This window comes from Nicotiana sylvestris, chromosome 9 (genome assembly GCF_000393655.2).
Source record: "Nicotiana sylvestris chromosome 9, ASM39365v2, whole genome shotgun sequence".
In the NCBI taxonomy this organism is placed as follows: Eukaryota; Viridiplantae; Streptophyta; class Magnoliopsida; order Solanales; family Solanaceae; genus Nicotiana; species Nicotiana sylvestris.
Window position 1 is genome coordinate 1,747,271 of NC_091065.1, and position 19,719 is coordinate 1,766,989.

Below are 19,719 nucleotides of genomic sequence, written 5' to 3' on the forward strand. Positions count from 1 at the left end.
TCCTCTTTACCTTTACAAGTAGGGTATGGTCTGTGTATACATTACTCTCCCCATACGTTTTCTTATAAAATTTCACTAGATATGTTATTGTTGTACAATATTATGCGGCCTTAGAGTATTTATGGGTGGCAAATGGGCGGGTTGGGCTGACTTTGGGCGGGTCAAGATGGGTTAGGTCAATAAATGAATCATTACCCAACCCAACTCAAAGTGTACTTGGGCTAAGATGGGCTAAACAATGGGTCATAACTCAACCCACCCAACTTGACCCATGTTTTAGAACCATGCTCATCTTGCATAAAAAAAGCCTTTTACCTTAAATGTGTAAGTCGAAAAAAAATTTGGAGTGGGGAGGGGAGGGGGGGTTGGTGGTGCAAAAAAAAAAACAGAAAAACTGAAAATACAAAAAAAATTCTTTTTGAGGGGAGAGGGTTTTGCGGGTGGGGGAGGGACAGGGTGGGTGGATGGTGCAGAAAAACAAAAGAACATAAAATTAAAAATACAAAAAAAAAAGTAAAATTGAGGCAACTAAATAAATTTCTATATAAGTTGGGATTGAGATACCTTTTGTTTGGGTGAGTTTCATGGGTTGTATTTGCGCCGCTTAATGGGTCAGAATGAGCTATTAAATATAATGGGTTAACTTGGGTTCAGCCCAAATTGACCCATAAGCTAAAATGTTTGTAACCCAACCCATTAATCTTTGGGCGGGTTGGACGGATTAGATGGGTTTGGGCTCAAATTGTCACCCCTAGGTGTATTCTATAAACACTTAAATCTTATTTATTAAAAAAAAAAGATGTAAAGAATGGACATCTAATTTTTCGTTAAAACCAAAAAATATTTTAACACTTGTACTTCGAATTCATCACTCTTTTAAATGGATGGCTAATAAAACTTAGTCTTTTTTGTTTTTTCATAAATCATTTTCGTAAATCACTTTTTAATAAGTGTAGCTACTTTTGCCAGTAGTTATTATAGATATTTCTTTCTTCACACAGCTATTACGTTATGACGTTATCTATTACTAGTTTTAAATAATTGACATGGCTTTTATCATATATTGTGTGTCGCATTTGTGTCCACGAAACCTAACTATATATCTTATCCCTATTGATATTTATATTTAATATTACTAACATGGTGGTTTTCTTGAATTTTATCGCAAATTAAGGATCAAAGTAATGTTTAGGTGAATTAATTAGAATACAACTGCATGTTGAGTCGACAACTTCAATTTTTGTTTTTTAATTTGTAATTTCATGATCTATGGGGTTTATATATTAATCAATTAATCAAGATTTGAAAGAAACGATATCGTTTAACAATCATATTGATCATTCATTATGAAAGGACCTTCACCTAAATGGATATTGTTTGCACTATTCATCGTCCGAACGTAGTAAGTTTATTTGGCCAAGTTTCTGGATAGCCAGAAGTAGGGGTGTACATGGATCGGATTGGTTCGGTTTTTATCAAAATCGAACCAAACCAACTATATCGGGTTGGATTGATTTTGTTTTGGCGGATTTTTCGGGTTTTCGAGTTTCTTGTTATTTAAATATTATGTCAATCTTATTTTGTTAAATTTTTTATAAGTATACATATGTTTAGTAAAAATTTAAAAAATTGACAAACATATTATCTATTAAATATTCTTATGAGAGAATCTACTTAGTAACACATGATAGTTATTTTTTTAGTCGTCTGACAATAAGTTTTCGTTGATGTACACTTTCAAGGTTAATCGAATTTAGTAATTGAACATAAAAATCAATATGATACCTAAATAATAATAACCACTTCATATTCGGAAAATATATAAGAATTTAATAGATCTTGACATATGAATATGGAAGAACAAAGAGCTTGATGCATTTCAGTAATACTTGCTAAGAAAGTGATCATACAACCCATTTTTTAAGGTTAATAAATATAGAGCACTTCATATTTTATTAAATATTATAGCCCATAAGAGAATCCCAAATATTTCTAGATATTTTTTTTAAGAAAATTCTATAAAAAATCTTAAAAGTATATATAAAAATTATATATTTATATGTCGGTTTGGTTCGGATTTTTTACTCAATACCAAATCAAATCAAACCAAACCTAGTTGGGTTTTTTAATCGGTTTGGTTTGATTTTTCGGTTTGGTGCGGTTTTTCGGTTCGGTTTATACATCCCTAGCTAGAAGTGTTTATTTTAATTGAATTGAAAAAGGGCAGTCTAATGCATAAAGTATCTCACATTCACGTAGGATTCGAGGAGTGACCGGACTCCGAGGGGTATAATGTAGACAACCTAATGCAAGTAGTAGTGGCTGCTTCCACGGTTCGAACCCGTAATTTATAGGTCACGCGGAAATAGTTTTATCGATGCTCCAAAATTCCTTTTTATAAATTGAAACACATTATATATTAGTTGGACGTAATATACACGAATATATTTATTATTTGTCCGGTTCATGAATGATATATGAAATGTTTGGCTGCTTTTGCATTTTACTGAATATTGTGGCAACTAGCTAATTAAGCAGGTATTGGCTGGTGCAGCTAGATCTTTGCAATGTCTCTAACCACAGTGTTAAAAGCTTAATTATTCAAGGGTGCATCAGTTTAATAGTCAATGAAGTGGGTAGAGAATTATAAAAATTAAGGTTTAAAAATTTGAACGGAAGAAAAATTATTAAATGATTAAGGTTTGGTGGTCAGAGTTATCCAATAAGATAAAATTAAGGTTTAAAAATTTGAACGGAAGAAAAATTATTAAATGATTAAGGTTTGGTGGTCAGAGTTATCCAATAAGATATAACAAATATCCCGTAAAATTAATTAAAGTGAGCATAAATTGACTCGGACAACACAATTATTAAAAAAAACAGCGCTAAAGCTTTGGCTGTTTTTGTAGTATCATCTTAGGACTTCTGTGACTTTTTTTTGTTTCCTGTCCTGTATTCGATATGCGCATTGGAGCTCGACTATATTTGAATTCGCGTGTTATGAATCAACCCCAATGGGCTGAGAAGAATTATTGGGCCAAGAAGGAGCCAGAGGACCTTTAAAAAGGTTAAATTAGGATCCAGGCCCAATAGATGCAATCACGAAGGTTAAAAGGATTAGGGATTAACATGGATAGAGGAGGTGAATAGTTATTTGGTCTCTCTCTCCGTCTCCTGGTCTATCTCTCCCTCTCCTGTTTCTCTCTATGGCTCTGTATCTCCCTTGTCGATTTCTTTGTGTTACTCTCCTTACATATTGTTACTTCTCAGTGTAATTTCCTTGTTCTCAGTATAATATATCGATAGTTGGTCTCTGTATTTGGTTTTGGATATTGGGTTCATTACATCGCACCTTATAGGACCTATTCGGGGAAAATCGCTCTATGCCAAGGATTTTTTCATATTCAGGACTCGAACCCGAAACCTCTGGTTAAGGGAAGAACAGTCTCATCCACTGCAACACGTCCTTTGGTGGTGGCTTTCTTTGACTCAATATTATGAACATCCAATTATTTGGCCACCAGCTGTGCTCTTTCGTTATTTTAAAAAAAAAGATATTTGTCTTATATTAATGGTAGAATGAGAAAAGGTTAACGACGATAAAAACTTTGGTAAACTTAATTAGAACATTGCACTTTATTAATTAGAGAGTTCAAATAGAACCACTAGATCCTAAATTAACCATCAAGAGGTGGTTATTTTTTTTTATTTAAGATAAACAACAAAATGTAATAAGCACACGAGACCAAAGCCTTTACAAAAGACAATTTGCTCCTCTCGGTGTCATATTTTTCTCTTATTTAGAAGGTTTTTCACATAAAAATTCCAGTATACTTATTACTTTTTTTTTTATTGATTATCGTACCTCCTTGCTACATGATCCTACTATTATCGTGCAGGGGCGGCTCGATATACCTGGGAGCCTAAAGCGCAACTAGAATTAGAGGCCCAATTTTTTTATAATCTATTTCTCTAGTAATTATTTTTCAAGTAATAATATAGTTAACTGATTTAATCATTCTTGAGACGTTATTGATCATATGTAAGATTTTATCTATTTTTATTTTGAAAACTTCTTTCCGTTGAGGCAATTATTAGGCATTCGAAAAAGAATCAAGTATTTTTATGTAATTAAGTATATCGATTAGAGTATTATTTGCTACTTGTACTACTTTTCTTAACATTTTTAATTCAAAATATAAATCTAAGCCATCAATATTAGAGTGACTATTATGCTTTAGTGGTCAGAATATTAACATTGCAAAATGAAGATTATATCAAATTTAAGAAAACCATAAAGATATGTTTACTTTATTCTGGGGGACTTTTCCATCTATCTAACAGTCATATCAGTTTAAAATGATAAATTATTACTGTACTACAAAATGCTTAAACTGTTTTAAAGAAAAATTAACACAAAACGTATTCCTTTTAAAATTGGGGCCCTCAAAATTGGAGCCTAAGTCATATGCCTTACTTGCCTACCCCTTATGCCGGCACTGTTATCGTGAATATTATCTCGGGGCTATTTATTTCCAACAACTTTAATTCAAATTTTGTATTTGTATTAAAATCATTCATTAAATATGTATAAAAAGCAATTCAGAAACTTGTTGTCATATTGATGTCGATACCTTAGAATCTAAAACACATAAAATTCAAATCGTGACTTCGCTTACGCTAATTAGTACGACTCGAAAAGATCATATCAAGAGCTCATAATTCTTTGTTTAGGCCTTGTTTGAAAAGAGAACATAAGCCAAGTTTCATTTGATTTTGAATTTCTTTAATATCATATTGTACAGTCTCTTCAGAATAATCATTATTCTAGATAAACACTAAACATTGATGAATCAAAATTGAGCTGTACGATAATTTCATTTTCATCACGTTAATTTTTACAACCCACGTTATCCTCGTCTCCATGTGCATAATCAATCTTGTCTTCTATGCTAGCATGTCATCTCTTATTCTTGTGGCTATAAGTGAGTACCACTCCTTACATTTAAAGAACTTCCACTTGCAATTATATGAGAGTGAGTGATTTGACGGAATGAATAGGATCATTTCATCTTTAATTAGAGATTTCGAGTTCGAATTTCGTGAACGTAGAAACCTGTGTAGAGAAGCTTCCCCTCTTGATAGACCCAAGGGCGAATGTAATCCTATACCAACAGGTTCAATCGAACTTATAACTTTTGATATGGAGTATAAATTTTTGTGCAAAAGCTTACTAAAATAGCAATAAATTGTAAATATGAACTCATAACTTTAAGGATATAATGAGTTCAATACTAAAAACCTTAAAAGTTGAACTTATAAAGTTTACATCCTGGATCCGTCTCTGGATGGACCTTGCTCGCAATGCGTAAATGGATTAGTCGGACCAGCAAATTTCTAATATCTGATGATTATTCAAAAAAAAAAATGGTTCCCACATGTCACGACTAGAAATTTCCACCTTCGGAACCGTGATGACGCTTAATAATTCACTTGCTAGGCAAGCCGATGTTAGAGATTCTTTAAGTCCATTTTCATTCATTTCAATAAATATAGTCAATTAAGCCAAAATAAAATAAAGCTAAGTGCGTAATAACATAAATGCCCGTAATATCTGCTACAATACGGATCTGAAGTCACAACTCACGAGCTTCTAGAATTTTCTACAAACAGAGTCTGAAAGAAACACAATTGTTTTGAACGAAAGAAACAGTAAAATAAGGAAAATAGACGGCAACTTCAAGGTTTGCGGACGCCAACAGATCTACCTCGAGTCGCCAGTGAGCAAGTCTGAGCTGCTACGCCTCACGAATAGCTGGGGCCAGTACCAAAGTCTGCACAAGAAGTGCAGAGTGTAGTATGAGTACAACTGACCCCATGTATACTGTAAGTGTCGAGCCTAACCTCGACGAAGTAGTGACAAGGCTATGACAAGATACCCACGTAATAAACCTGTGCAGATAATAATATACGTGCAAGATAACAACAAATTAATGCTAAACATGTACTAGAGGGAGGGGGACATGCTAAAGGGGAATACAAGATACAAGAAATCCAACAGAAAGGATAACTACAACAGTCAATATGCCTTTAACCAATAAAAACAAGTAAGCACAATGAAGAAAATTGCACGGCATCACCCTTCATGCTTTTACTCTCAACCTCACAATGAAACAATGATACTGCACGACATCACCCTTCGTGTTTTTACTCTCACTCATAGTATAAATCAATAGAAATGGCACGACATCACCCTTCGTGCATTAACTCTCATAACATGGCACGACATCACCCTTCGTGCATTAACACTTCTAATATGGCATGACATCACCCTTCGTGCATTAACACTCTCCCTTATTTTTGTATACACCAAATGTAGAGAGAAAAGAAGCAGTGCGAGCATTTCACATGCACATGTGCGGCTTAACAAAGTTGGTGGTCTAAAGCAAAATTTTGCTACGAGGCCTTAAGTTTTATTTAAGAAAAAAAAAACCTATATATATATATATATATATATATATTTCATCTAAAGTCTATTTTTTAAGATGCAAAGTTATCAACTACTCTTTAATCAATTTCTTCTATTTTTGTTTAACTGACAATATAACTAATCATACACATAAATAAAAAGTTCTTTTTTTATATAAGAATCTTGTAATTTTTACCTTAAATTATGAAGTAATTATTTATCAAACAAGCCATAATTCATACTATTAATAAAGAATGGGGCCCCAAAAATATGGGGCCTAAAGCCATGGCCATAGTGGCTTTGAGCTTGAGCCGGCACTCCACATGCAGTGAAAAAAAAAATAGTCTGTGAGGAAAAAAAGAATGTAAGCGATATTGTAGTGATATAAAAAAAATTAAAAGAGAGTTATTTTTTTTGAGTGTGTAGTGATCTTTGGTGTATATTACTCAGGTCTATACAATGTAAAATTTCTTGTTATATTGATATGAGTTGTTCCTTTTGGGGTCATGTTTTTCTCTTATTTAGAAGAATTTTTCACGTAAAACTGTTAATGTTATTTATTCCCAACAACTTTAATCCAAATCTTGTATCATATTAAAAGTATTCATTAAATATATATAAAAAGCAATTCAAAAACTTGTTTGTAATATTGATGTTGATACCTTAGAACTTAAAATACATAATATTTCAATTCTAGATCCGCCTCTGCTGGTCAGTACAGCTCGAAAAGATCATATCGAGAGCTCTTAATTCATTGTTAGGCCTTGTTTGAAAAGAGACCATAAACCAAGTTTCATTTGATTTTGCATTTCTTTAATTGTATCATATTGTACAGTCTCTTCAGAATAATCAGTCCAAAATAAACAGTAAACATTGAGGAATCAAAATTGAGCTGTACGATAATTTCATTTTCATCACGTTAATCTTTGCAATCCACATTATCCTCGTCTCTATGTGTATCATCAATCTTGTCTTCTCTGCTAGCACGCCATCTCGTATTCTTGTGGCTATAAGTAAGGAACACTCCTTACACTTGTTTAGTGTCGGGAGCAGTTCGGCCAAATCCAGTAGTTATGGTTCAAACCCTCTATTTGTATTTAAAAATTCATGTGTATATAAACTATTCATTTAGAACTCAATAACTTAAACGATTAGAATCCCGAACCTATAAGCTTGAAAATTCTAAATTCGCCTTTGTGCTGAGGAGTCTTGATACGATAAATAAGATTTTTCGACCCTTGATTAGAGATTTCAGGTTTGAGCTTCGTGAATACAAAAAAATGTGTAGAAAAGCTTCCCTTTTTATGGACCCCACTCGTAGCGCGATAATAAATTAGTCGGATCAGTAAATTTTAGATATATAATGATTATTATAAAATAAAAAAAAATGGTTCCACCAGTACTATAATAATAATTCATAACTATGAGTAGATGGGGAAAGAGAGGCTCTTATTGTAGACTAGACTACAACTTCAACTTCCCCACATGAGCCACTTGCATTTTAACTTCTTGGCTTTCTTCTTTTTCATTTGTTTGTCTAGGATTTAAGTTATATACCCGAATAGTAAATAATTTTTTTATCATATTAATACGGTTCAATTAATTATACTAAGTTATTTTTTTGTTTATAGATTATTATATTAAGTTTATTATGAAAATTATCTGATATTATAGGTTAACTTGACATGATGATATAAAATACTTATAAATGGCTAGTGAACAAAATTCATTTTTCTTTCTCGGAATTTGCTCTGATGGTAAGCAATCCCCACTTCCAACCGAGAGGTTGTGAGTTCGAGTCTTCCCAAGAGCAAGGTGGGAAGTTCTTGGAGGGAAGGATGTCGGGGGTCTATTTGGAAACAGTCTCTCTACCCTAGGGTAGGGGTAAGGTCTGCGTACACACTACCCTCCTCAGACCCCACTAAATGGGATTATACTGGGTTGTTGTTGTTGTTATTGGTTTCTCGGAGTTTGATGGGGTGGGAGTTTGAAAAGTCTATGTGGACCATTAACAAAATTAATTTGTAGAAGATAATGAAGTGGACACTTAAATTTTGTGGACCTTTTCATTTAGGCCCTCAAAAAATTTATGAGTTTGCTCGCTGTACAAATTGTTAGTTGGCTTTGGTCTTGAACCGGTTCATTTTAAAGGGCAATCTGGTGTATAAAATACTTTGTATTTATGTAAGATCCGGAGAAAAGTCGCATCCAAATGACTGTAATACAATCAGTCTATCTTGATATAAGCATCAATGGTTGATTCCACGGCTCGAGTCCCTAATTTAAACGTCACACAAAGACAACTTTTATATTTGTTCTAATAGCATGTTTGACCAAACTTCTCCAGGAAAAAATGCACCTTTTTTTCTTCAAAAAAGTGCTTTTTTCCCTCAAAGTCCAAATATTTGACCACGATTTTAAAAGGAAAAAAATGCTTTTGAGTAGAGGCGGAAAAAGTTTTGGATAAGCAGAATAAAGTGTTTTTCCCTAAAAGCACTTTTTTAAAAAAACATTATTGAGAAATACACTTAAAAGTATTATTTAAAAGTTTGGTCAAACACTAATTCAGGCTCAAAAATACCTTTTAAATTAATTAGCCAAATACAACTGTTTCTCACCAAAAATCCGGTTAAAAAAAACACTTTTAAAAAAAAGTACTTGTACTTCTGCTGATTTTAAAAGCTTGGCCAAACGGGCTATAAGGCTCCCCTTCGACCTCCATTATTGGCATTTATCAAGTGGAACATATTTTTTGGCATTTGACAAATTATGTTCTTCTATAATGAATATAAGAAATTGTGTCCCACTCCCACTCTGCAATGTTAAATTTTAGATCTGGTACATTTATTAGGGGTGCTAGTTAATTTATTAGGGATGTATTAAAAAAAAATCCTAACAACTTGTTTGGATGGTTGTTACTTATTGTATGGTATCGTATTGTTACTTTAAATACAATATTTGTTTTGATTGTTACTTAAATTTTATTGTATCGTATCGTTAAATCCGTCGTTACGTAACGATGAAATGTGTCACTTTATGTAACGACCGATTTGGTGCGGTCACATCGTTTCCTTGGGTTTTTCTCTCAATCTAACCCTTCATTAGTATTAAATAATTTCATTTTATCATTTACCCTACCTATTTATATACCGTATCATAATTTTTCTTTATAATATTGCAAGTTTATTCATCATATTACTGGTGCGTGATACGATGAAACGACGATAAAATGATACAATCTATCCAAATATTATATTCATCAAACGATACAGTACAATACAATACAATACAATACATATGAAACGATACGTAACAACCATCCAAACAAGCTGTAACATTCCTTGTGAAGAACAAAACGGCGACTAGGGTTAGCTACAGAAAAGAATTCTCTGCATCTTCTATAGGATATTTAGGCTGTGAAAACAAGTATTTAGGGTTTCTGAAAATGACACGCAGTTGTCTGAATTTTTTTTATTTACGTTAATGATATGACATGATTAAGACAATATCAAATTTATTCTATAATTTCTTTTCTTTTTTTTAAAAAAAAAATCTACTATTTTCAAAAAAAAAATTATTTAAGGTCGCATGCTAATTGCTAAAGAAGAAACTATTAATTACCTGGTTACAAGTTTTTCCACGTGATGTGTTTGATTTCAATCAAAGTTTGAAAATGGGGACATGCAAAAGACAAAGCATGTTTACAAGTCTCAGTCAAAATAATTATAATTTCAAGTGATTTACAAAAAAACGTTGACTTGACACACCGAAACCAATGTCAGGTGGCGACTCTGAGTTATTTCCTTTTGAACACAATTTTATTACTTTTAATTAAAAATCCTTTTGAGCTTTACTAAATCTTTTTGTTTATTTAAGAGGGTTTAGTGAAGTTTGGTTGTAAAAAGGGGTGTGACAAATAGTAAATAAAATTAGATTATGAAGAGAAAAAGAATATAAAAAACAGAAGTTAAATAAAATTAGAAAAGGAAAAAAGAAAAAAAAATAAGAAGAAAACGAGAGAAAAAAAAAGAGAAAAGAAAAAAGAAAAGAAAAGAGGTATAGAAATAAAAAAGAATTGGAGAATAAAGAAACAATTCCCCACAAAACCTACTATGGGTACGAAAACAAATGGATAGACAAAGGTAAATAGTTTTGTTTTTATGAGTAACTGTGTCAAAACCCCACAAAATATAAGTCAACAATTATATATTTTTCTATAATTAATGTATAATAAACATATATGATACATAATCAGTGTATATATTTTATATAATTGTCTAGCAAATGTAATTATTTTTGATGGATTAGCCAACGTGCAACTTGCCCAATTGTTTACATGGATTTATGGACATCAATAATACGCCAAACTTATGAGGACCACATTACATATATATATATATATATATATATATATATAAAGAGAAATATGTACAGTCAAACTTCTCTATAATAGTTTTTTTTGTTTCAGATTTTTTTGAATGTTATAGCAAAATGCTGTTACAGAGAACTATATTATAACATATAGGGGTGTCAATGGTTCAGTTCGGCCGGTTATTTTATAAAATTTATACCATACCAATTTTTCGGTTATTCTATTATGTATAACCAAAATTAGACTTTTCGAAACCATCCCAATCATGTCGGTTTCTCTTCCGATACTTCGGTATCGGTACGGTTCGGTTAATTTTTGGTATTTTTTTTAATATCATGTAAAATTCACCAGTAGAAGTAGAATTGCAATAACATACGTTCTTTTATAGGACTTAGCAAAACTCTCTAGACATTTTTACTGTTTAAAGGGTGATGAATTAAAAAAAAAAAAAAAGATGGCTAGAGTATAGATCCATCAATTATTCTATAACAGCGTAAAAGAAATCAAACAAAGGCAAAGAAAATATTAATCACACGAGTTGAAAGATATACAAAGCTAGGACTCAAGAATAAAGTCTATAGAAGATTAAATATTCCAAAAGATAAATCTAAATTATATGAAAGGAAACATATTCAATACATTGTAATTTGCTACACATAATCGCTAAAATACTTTGTGTCTTGCTAATAAAGATACTTGAAATAACTTAGTTTAAGTAGAAGTAGCATAATAGGTTTTAGGAATTAGTATTTTGAGTTTAATTACTTGTTGACTTGTAATAGTTTTCATAATTCCAAGGCTCAAAGAAAATTTAATGCATTATTATTTTTAAACTTACTAAATAAATATATTTTCTACATGTAAAATTTATTCGGTACGGTTCGGTATTTTTTCGGTTTATTTTTATAAAATAAAAAACCTATCCTAATTATCTGTGCGCTTATAGATTTATATAAAAACCTACGATTTCTTAAAAAGAAACCTAAAAATTAGTTCGGCGCGGTACGATTCGGTCGGTTTAATCAGTTTTCAAGTACCCATTGACACCTCTAATAACATAGTATAAAAATTAATTCCATAAAAAACTTGACTTTAATTTATAATAAATGATTATTATATAGCGATTTCTCACTGTATAAAAGGACCACTTGCCGAAGTGAAAAAATCGTACAATATATATAAGTGGTTCACTGAAAAATGAGTCAGATTGATGAATTTTTAATGTTGATGGTTAAAAAAGACACTCCCCTTATTCCATTATATGTAATTTTATCATAGTTGAAGAGTCAAATAGTTTTTCATCTAACTACGATATTCTCGAGCTCTTTTAACTATTTTGGATTATTAAATTTGTTCACATATAATAATATTTACATATAAAAATTTATCTATAAAAAGAAACTTAAAGAATTTATGTCCAAATTTACATCAAAAGTTGGGTATTTCCTTTCTTTTATCCCAAACTCCTTCACATAAAAGAGATGGAGGAAATACCTTTACACTATCGTACTTCAACAACAACAAATCCAGTAAATCCCACAAATCCCACATTCAGTGGCGGATGCAGCATACGTACTTTCAACGCGAAACATAAATTTACGTGTAAAAAATCACTAAAATTACAATAAATAATAGATATGAACCCATAATTTTAAATATTGAACCCATAGAACTAAAATCCTAGATCCACCTCTGCCAAACTATCTTACTTCGATTTGTCTAAATATATGAATTTTATTTTAAAAACCAATTTGAAAAATATATGCCCAAATTACACATAAACTGAGATACTTTCATTCTCGTATTTTGACTCCTTCACACAACATAAGAGAGAGAGAGAACTATATTGTTTTAAAATTATAGCATATCTACATTATTTTTCAGTTTTATTGCATTTTTTTCTCTTTTTTCGTATCGTTCCAATTTTATCGGATGTTCGAAAGGGAAATTGCAAGGTTATAAAGGTTTTCCATTTTCTTGTAAAAATAACACGGGCTAGCCAGTTTTTGGACTGGTCATTCAAAAATATCCACCGTTTGCAAAGTCATTGGAAAATAGCCACTATTTTACTGCAACACGGAAAGTTTCAGCATAATATACTGGAGATCGGTGCACCTGTGTATGAACTTCCAGCATATTATGCTGGAACTCCAACACGCGGAAAGTGTGCTCCAATCTCCAGTATATTATGCTGGACCTGTTATATTGGAACTCCAGTATATTATACTGGAGTATTTTTCTGGATTTTGAACAGTGTTTTTGTTCAGATTTACCTTTACATAAAAAGTGGCTAAATTTCGATTACTTTTAAAACTGTGGCTATTTTTAAATGACCATTTGAAAATCTGGCTATTTTTGAATTTCTCCCTATTTTCTTATCTTTATCCACCTTTTAGGATTGGGCCTTTAGTGAGCTATTGTGGGCTTCTTGGATATGCGGCCCATACATCGTTATAAGAAAGAAAATGTCTATTCTTTTGGGCTGGGCTTTAGAGGCAATTTGAGCACTAAAGGTGGCATTTCAAAACTTTTCTTTTGAATTTTATTTGCAACAATTGTTTTTCCTTATTTTTCTTAGCCAATGGTCTATCGGAAATAATCTTTCGCATTTCGTAAGATAGTTGTAAGGTTGTGTATAGGGGTTTACATAGGTCATGTTGGTTCGGATTTTACAATCACCAAACCAAACCAATTGTGTCAGGTTATTAAATCTAAAGACCAAACCAAACCAATAAAAATTGGGTTTTTAAATCTCGATTTTTCTTGGGTTTTCGAATTTTTTCCTGTAAAATCTTCGTAGAACAAAACATATAACGTATGCTCAAAATATTTCTTTAATCCTAGTAAGATACAACTATATAAAGTATTTTCTAAGAAAATAATACAAAATATAAAATGTGTCATGGAATTATCCTAAAATATTCAACAATAAAGAAAACAAAATTATGTAATATAAATATTGCTAATAAAAAATCCATAATAAAAATAAACATAATCTAAAAGTACTAAGTCATGCTAAAATAAATAGACTAATAAGGGAGTATTAATTATATGACTAAACGTTAAAGAAAAATATAGGTTATGCATTTTTATCTAAATTATTGCAAAACAAAAAATAGATACTCAATACATTCCCGTTTGTAATATTGAATTGAATGTCTTTTGTTAGCATTAGTATTGATTTGATTTTGGTTTGAGCTTTAGTTGGCATTATTTAATTTACTAATATTAATGGTTATGAAACTTATTGGAGCATTCAAAAGTTCTAAGTCCAACCTTGAAATAATACCTTAAAAGATAAAATTATGAAATTTTTTAAGATATAGTTATAAATTACATCACAATAAGTATATTATATATTAAATATATCTAAAATTTCTATATATGTAATGTCAGGTTAGTTTGGTTTCGGTTTGACTTTCTTTAATTAAAACGGATTTTTTTTCCAACACCAAACCAAACCATAGTCGGTTTTTTTTTCTCGATTTGACTCGGATTATCGGGTTAGTGCGGTTTGTCGATTTCCTTTGTACACCCCTAGTTGTGTATATACTATCTTTCCCAGACCTACTTGTGGGATTACACTGAGTCTGTTTTTGTTGTTTTTCTTTTATTTGACGAGGTTGATAGCATGTCGTGCTTTATATTTAGTACTTTAAAGTTTTCTATTTGAAGAAGATACATACACTATGCGCATTCAAAATGGATTAAACGTTATATAACAACAACAGCAACAACAACAATAATCCAGTAAAATCCTATCAGTGGGGTCTGGGAAGGGTAGTGTGTACGCAGAACTTACCCCTACCCCGAAGGCGTAAAGAGGTTGTTTCCGAAAGACCCTCGGCTCAAGATAACTAAACGTTATACAATGAAGTATTAATGAATTTTACGTTATCATATTAGTGTCAATCAACCACATTTGAGTGTACATCGTAAACATGGACTATTGCTCAATTTAAATTTGTCTTACATAAGCCATAAAAAATGTTGACAATCCTCTACATCTCATGCAAACAAATGGACGTTATTTGAAAAGAAAACTTCTGATCTGAAAGGATGATTAATCAGAATTTTCAATAGGATGTATTGTATTTCTTCTTTTTTTTATTTTCTTTGCTAAATCAAGTAAAATCTACAGTTCTTTTTATTCTAGAACAGTAATTTTTTAAAAAAATCGAACGTAATTATTCTCAGAAAGAAAAGACTAGTAATAATATATATATATATATATATATATATATATATAACATGAAACTTAGTAACAACAGTTGAGATGGCCGAGTTGGTCTAAGGCGCCAGATTAAGGTTCTGGTCCGAAAGGGCGTGGGTTCAAATCCCACTCTCAACATACTATGATTTTCATTCTGAGCTAATTTTTTTATAGTCGTCTTTAAGGGGCAGAAGAATTCGGATTTTCCTTATTCAGTATTTGCATGTTACCGTTTAATTTTAACTCCTTAATTAAAGGAAGTATTTATACTGATTTGATTTTAATTAGTACATAGTTTCATAATTACTGCTAAACTATGATTCTTGCCTTATTTTCTACCTATTTTCAAACTATGGGGCATTACAGGCCACAAATAAAGCATTGCAATCAGGCAGCATATCGAGAAAAGAGATGTTAGAGCAGTAATGGTGGATCAAGGCACGAAATCTCCACTTACATATCAAACACCTCCACCCACATACAAAGAACCACCACTCACATATCAAGCCTCATCTCCCAGATATTCCCAACCAGCTGCTACCGAGGGTTTATCGAAAATATGCCATTTACCTTTACAATGTAAAAATAAGGTCTACGTATACACTATCTTCTTCAGACTTTACCTGTGAAATTACACTGAATATATTGTTGTTGTTATTGTGGTGATCACTTTCTAGTTATAAAACTTAAATTAATAGGATGCTCTTGAATTACTACATGATAGATGAAACAAGAACTTTCTATCTAGACTAGAAATATTCTTTGGTTATATGGCTTTTTTGATATTCAGTATTTGTTTGTACTTAATGGATGTCTGAATCTTAATCATTCAGATCTTAGACATTAAGTGCGTTTATTTTTAAAGTCTGAATCTTAATTATTCAAATCTTAACTATTAAGTGTGTTTGTTTTTTTACTTCACAATCACTTAATGGGCCTGAATAGGTCTGTATGATTAAGATCTATAACAGAGACTTAATTTCATTAAGATGCTAGCACATATTCATTATTAACTACCGCCATCGCCTACTATTATCAACTACCACCATGTTACCATCACCACCATACTCGACCACCACCACCACCACCATAGTCAACCACCACCATCATTCTCAATCATAGTCGCCACCATTATCGACCATCACCATCCACCATCCCCACCACTCCGACCACCATCATTATCACCCACAGTCAACACTTATCCACCTCAACTACCACAACCAACCAGTCCATCACCATTAATAACCACAGCTGGCACAGCCCATCATTATAACTACCACCACCTTTCTCAATCACGAACCACCACCCGTCATTATTAACTATCACCATTCACCACCATCATCCTCAATCATAATCGTCATAACTACCAATCACTACTAACTACTAGCATGAACTACCATCATCAACCAAAACTACCACCAACCACCGCCTCTAGTCGGCATTCACCGGTTAGCCATTACCACCAACAACTATCATATTTTAAAAAATTATATATTTTATTGATACAATATTAGATTAGTTAGTATTTCATTTGAATTTTATGTTGTTTATTTTTCAAATAAAGATAAATTTTATGCATTCAGATGTTAAAAATCAAATAGTCTTAATTTTTAGTATTCATATCTTAATATACATCTTAATATATTCATACGTGTATTCAGATTCGAATGTCTTGATCTTAATACACATCTTGATATTCAGATGTGTATTCAGATTCAGGCGTCTTAATCTTAAAAAAACAAATGAGGTAGTCAACTTATGAGAAATCAAAATTAATTACTCTTTTCCGCTAAAAAAACTTTTTAGAGGTATTTTGGGGCATCTAATGTATTATTTAGCCCAAGGGTATTTTAGGGCATTTGATATTTATATCAACCCAAATAATATTTATACCAATAAATCAACCCAAATAATATTTATATACCAACATATATTGTTCGTTACCTAATATACAGTATTCCCATATACATATTCAGGGCCGGCCCAAGGGTAAAGCTGCTAAAGCAGCTACTTTGGGCCTCATAATTTTTGGGGCCCCAAATTTTCCTAATAGCTTTATATTAATTTATTTTTAGAAGAATATTTAGTGTTTTAAATGAGAAAGTACAAATTTTCATAGTAGTTAAGTAAGATTAGATTGTTGATCATAAATTAAGATTTTTTTTATATATTGGGAATCATTTTCTAGATCATAAATTGAGAAAGAATTTGATTGTTAATTCATAATTCAAAAAAAAGGTTGAAACTTTAATACAATCTCAAAATATGCCGTTGATAAATTTTTAGCGAACAATAAAAACCTTAAATTAGAAAGTAAATCTCAAGAGAAATTAAATGAGTTAGAAAAAATAATTAATAACTCAGCATAAGAAAAGCTAGAAATATAGAATTTAAATGAAATTACATAGGCCTTTCATTGAAATTTCGCTTTAGGCCTTTACGTTTATTGAGCCGCCCCTGTACATATTATTATGTAAAATAATTCAATTTTGGAAATTGTCACCTATTAGGTCAAAGTCTTAATTACCTTGGTTCAAGCTTAACTATTCTTTTGAAATAGCTTTACAATGCCCAATATCCACCAAACACTTTCAATATGTGCAAAAGGGGGATCAACGGTTTTAAAACAAGTCAATTTTATAATTAAAATTTCAAACCTCGAAACAAAGTTCAAATTCGGGTTACCCGTAACTTCACGAGTCCAAATCCATATTTAAATTGCTAATTGGAGTCTATTTAGTACTTCAAATCCTAAATTTAATCTTTCTAGAGACAATTTTACTTTTAGCCGTTCGGCTGAAACTTTTGACAAACACTAGTCCAAAAATTTATTATGCAGTTTGAAGCCAAAAATTAATTATTATAGCTAGCCAAAAACTTAAAGATCGGCACACCCTTTCCCTTTTTCAGCTTTTTTGCATGCAAGTGAGTACACTACTAAAATTTCAACGGAAGAATTTATTGAAAAGAGATTAAAAAAAATCGACAACAAGCATTATATATCAGAGTTCAGCTCTTTTCATGAAGAAAAAGATCGCCACTAGAAATTTTAACGACTTTTTCATTTACCTTTGGTTGATGAACTGGTTGGAGACTTTTGAATTTAATTCTGACAAGGTGTTCAGGAATTTTTTTCTCAATTTGATAGTTTCAATAGTAAGATTAATATTACATGCACTTAATAGAATTTTATTTTTATTCAAGATATGGTTATACAGGAAAAAAAATTCGCTATACATATCGGGTCGTTTTACTATACATTACTCCATTGATAATGAAAATTTTTTAGTTGCCAAAAAAGAATAATCAATTTTCAGTTTTTGCTTGTTTTGCATCTTTCCTTTTAAGAATTGTGGAGTATATTTTTTTTTTTTTGAGAAACTGGAATTTTTATTTATATAATACTATGTAAGTTCAAACATAACATCCGTAGAGTATACTCCATTTGTTACAATTCCTAGACTAACAAATAATAAATAATTAAAAATCATAGTAAGATGCATCTCATCAATTACAAACGTGTAGTCATTCAATATACAAAAATGACTGTCACTATATACAAGATATACAAATAGACTGCCACTATACAAAAAAATATACAAAATAGACTATCATTATACATTTTATATACTAAATACACTATCATTATACAAAGTAGATGTCACTATACAAAATATATACAAAATAGATGTCACAATACAAAATATATACAAGAAAGACTATCACTACATAAAAAATGGTAGGGTACAACCTTACAAGGGAGAAAGGTAGTGGAAGGTACATAGAAAATAGGTTGTCACTATTCGTAAAATATACAAAATAGACTCTTATTGTACAATTTATATACAATAGACTGTCATTATACAAAAAATATACAAAGACTGTCACTATATAGAAAATATACAAATAGACTGTCACTATACAAAAAATATATAAAATAAACTGTCACTATACAAAAAATATACAAAATAGATGTAACTATACAAAATATATACAAAATAGATGAAACTATACAAAATATATACAAAAAAGACTGTCACTATACAAAAATACATGATACATTCTAAATACACAGTGTGCACACATTACACATACAAAATTGTATATAATTTATATACATTATGTTTACATATTAAAAAATACACATTATATACAATTTTGATATATTGTTCAGACAGATTATACATTCACGATACAAAATATATTTGGGGTACACAAATATATACACTTTAGATACACAAGCACACTCGAGATAGGCTCAATATACACCAAGGATACACTGTCGTACTTAGGATATAATATTTATACATTGCAAAATAAATATTTATATATTGTGCCAGGCAGGGGTTGAAGCTTAAGAAACATGTGCTTTATCCACTAAGCTACAGGTGCTTATGTTGTCATACTCATTCCTTTCGGCTACTATATGCAATACTTTTGGGCCGAAGGGTCATTTTTTGTAAGTAGGACAAAATATGGGCTATTAAAATTTTGAGGGGCTATAGAGGGTAGTTTTCCCATCTTTTCTATGGCTTAGACTTAGGGTGTGTTTGGTACGAAGGAAAATGTTTTCCATGGAAAATGAGTAGTTTTATGATTTATTTTTCCTTGTTTGGTTCGTGAGTGGAAAATTTTTTCCGGAAGATATTTTCTAGTATTTGATTA

General features: G+C 31.1%; 1 non-coding gene across 1 annotated transcript; it reads left to right on the top strand.

Moving 5' to 3' along the window:
* The first annotated feature begins 15,111 nt into the window (after nucleotides 1-15,111).
* On the top strand, nucleotides 15,112-15,192 carry TRNAL-AAG (transfer RNA leucine (anticodon AAG)). Its single transcript has one exon. It is a non-coding gene; the product is annotated as a tRNA-Leu (tRNA).
* The last annotated feature ends 4,527 nt before the right edge of the window (nucleotides 15,193-19,719 follow it).